Consider the following 3,460-nt stretch of genomic DNA (forward strand, 5'->3'; position numbering starts at 1 on the left):
ACCGATGTAACCCGTCGAGACTCGAACTTTTCGTAGAGGTTTGGTCCGGTTCGGTATTCGGTCGATCAAAGTTCGGTTCGGCGGTTCGGAGACCGAACCGAACCGAACATGTGCCGACCCCATTATCCTTCCGATATCATTGGAGAAGGATAATGGAGAATCTCTATTGGAGAATTAAACCCGAACAATCTTCCGGCTCGAATCCCTGAAAATCCTTCATTGCAAATTTGTGAACTGCACTGTACTGTTAGCATTACGGTGCAGTCCGTAGAGCACTCACAATTTGCGAGTCGCAAATTACAATCCGTGGCACGACGCTGACGAGAATTTCCTTCCATGTGGTGAAAGTAAGCTTTCATTGGTCGAAATTGGCCTTGTGTTCGACGAATTTTAACTTGCGTTCCCGAGTTTACAAATTTCATTTACGAATTTGAACATTCATTTTCAACCAATCAACGAAAATCGAACTTTCATTTCGAATTTGAACTTTCATTTCGTGAAAAACCCATTTCACTCGTCGAAAATCAAACTACTTTCGTAAAAATTTGTCCTTTCAATTGCTGAATTTGAGATTGAAAAGGTGTAGTAGAAGCTGAATTCTGCATGCAGCTTCTATCCTGAATAGTCCCCGTAATGTTTATATTATCAACTTGACAGGACCAAGTGTCACAAAAGGGACTGCTGTAGTGCGCCATCCCGTAGCATTGCTCTCTGCCTCATTCTCTATGAAGCGTCGAACATCCATTGCGGAATGGGGCGTCGCTGTTGAAGAACAGCTTTCTAAGCTCAGGCAAGAGAAACGTACCTGTATGAGACAATCCAGTCGCCTGCCTGCCCGACCGTCGATGTGTCCATCTGAGGACTTAACCCGCGAAGTTGCGAAGTAAAATAGACCCCTCATCCCGTCATCAATCCTTGTTCTCTACAGGGTTGCCACGGCCACCCGAAGTCCAATGGCTAGTCATCTGCCACGACTAGGCTCGACGGACCTCTCACCGCCGCTTTGAAAGGGGGACTCCGCCGCTTCCATTATCGAAGAGCGGTCGAACCGCAGCGCCAAGTAGTGGTTTCCCCGGCCGCGGTTATCCGCGGTGGTGATGGTTATATCGTCCATAGTACTGATGATGTTATGGTCATTTTCTCGGAAGAGAACACACTCGAACATGGAAGATCTACTACTGTGGAGCTCACGGTCAGCGGCTGGCCTCTCTCCGATACCATCTGGCTGGCATCTAGCATCCGTCAGGCCACTCCGAACTCCCAGTTATTCTCTAATGCTCTACCGAGCTGATTGCATGTCCTTGGTTTATATCATCAAGTTTCAATGTTGATTTTTTAGAGAACATCATCTCGTCTAAATCAATTGGAACTTTTCGTTGTTACTCTGTAGCGCGAGTGGAATTGGATCTGTCCTTGCGTTGAGACCTAAAGGATGAGCCCTTCTGGGGAATCTGAGGCCCTTTTGGCTCAAGACTCTTGGGAAGTAGCATGATCCCTATTTACCGTTCGAGTGTCTTTGTGCATGGATTTCGATCAGAATAATTCACTGGGTGACGTTCAATCCTCTCAATATCCTCGTGAAGAAGGCTACTGGGTATGCTGAGTATAAATTTACAGTACGATGAATCGTAATGGGAGTTGTCGGTATCGATGGCAAGTCGTATACCTGTGCACCTTTTCCACTATTCTATTGGCCCAGGAGCTTGCGTCGCTCTGAAAAATGTGTTTCGCTGGCAATGAGACAGTCAGCTGCAGGCAGGTATCAGAATATTTGCATGCGGTTCGCGACCATATAACGTGTGACTTACACACTGTGAGAAGTAGCTGCAGCCTAGTCGTGTGTAACATGTGTCGAATGACTGCATGCTCTATACTATAGTGAGTGCTTAGGGAACAACTACACCTTTTCAATCTCAAATTCAGCAAGTGAAATAATTCGGCAATGCAAGTTCAGATTCGTCGAACACAAGACCCGATTTCGACCAAACGAAAGCTCGCTTTCACCGCAGCTCGCTATTCACTATTCACACTTCACAAATTGTGAAAAGACTACTCGACGTACTTCCCAGTGTGAAGAGTTTTTGCCTGGAGTAGGGGTCATGAGTGGCTCTCGGGGTTAACGTTGGGCCACATCGGAGGAATGATGAAGGATCAAACCGGAACAATCTCCCGGCTCGAATCTTCGATCATCCTTCGACACATTGAATTTCGACGATTGGAGTACCCTTGTCGGCTCGCAAGTAATACATGTACACCCATGTCGGTCAAAATTGAGCGTATATTGTCAAACTTGATCGTGTATTGTCAAAGTTGAGCGTATAATCCAAGTTGAATGGAACATTTTCGACCGTCTTAGATTTGCTTTTGATAATCTCAAACTTAAATGTAACATTTCAGCATGGTGTCAAACTTGAACGTCACTGGCAAACTTGGATGTAACATTTGTGAAGGTGTCAAACTAATGTAACCCGTAGCAATCTTGAGCGCAATGTTGTCAAACTTGTGTGTTCATTTGTCAAACTCGGCTGGGGAAAGGTGTAGTTTTCTCCCCTGTGGATCGACAGTTATGCTGTAGCTGTACTGAATTCGGCTTGTAAATAGTGACGAATATGCAGTGCGGATGCAATCTAGTGCAAACAGTGCACATTTGCACTCTGCCCAACTGGACTGATGAGAAACACAACACCCGGAAAAGAGAATCCAACCCGTCTCTGCTTACGATGATACTCTTCACACTTGGAGAAGAACAGAGAGCTTACATGGAAAATCAAGTGACATGAAGGAGAGAAGGATTACAATAATAAGAAAGTAAGCGAGAAATCGGCTAACTAATGCACTGAAGTATGATAGGCGGGCCGAGATAAGATGATTGAGAGGTTGCGGTGTCGGCACCCACCCGGCAAATGCTCAGTCGGGTGATGCCGTCTGGGGTACTACACAAAGAACAACATCGCTGAACAGCTTACGTAGCTCGGGTCCATAACTCCTATCCATCTGACAGGTGTGGCACCCACGTCGGGGTACCGGAATGAAAGAAAACAGACGACTGAGTACCCGCACTTGAGAATAGACAGAACGACCTCATCCCACGTAAGGCTAAACGCCGATAAGATGACACCTCCCTACTCACCTGTCTATGCAATTGCTTGCCGTTCTCCTCAATGGATGTGTGCTGCCACAGATCTACCCATAGCTTCGAAAAACAACGAAGGAATGTACTTGCTGTAACCCCATTGTATCCCCTCCTTCCTCAAGGATGACGCCTACCCTCCCCTATTGTGATTTGGAAACCGTTTGCAGAAACGAGGATGAGAAAGCAGGCCAGAATTCACGTCGCCGAGATCTCAAATCCCCTACATAGCGTTTGAAAACAAACCGTTCACAAAAACGAGAACATCGGTAAAATATCACAGAGGAATTTCCGGATTTATCGGAGTTTGTCCGTACGAACCTAAAATGG

Source organism: Perkinsus marinus, assembly GCF_000006405.1.
Source record: "Perkinsus marinus ATCC 50983 genomic scaffold scf_1104296933122, whole genome shotgun sequence".
Lineage (NCBI taxonomy): Eukaryota > Perkinsozoa > Perkinsida > Perkinsidae > Perkinsus > Perkinsus marinus.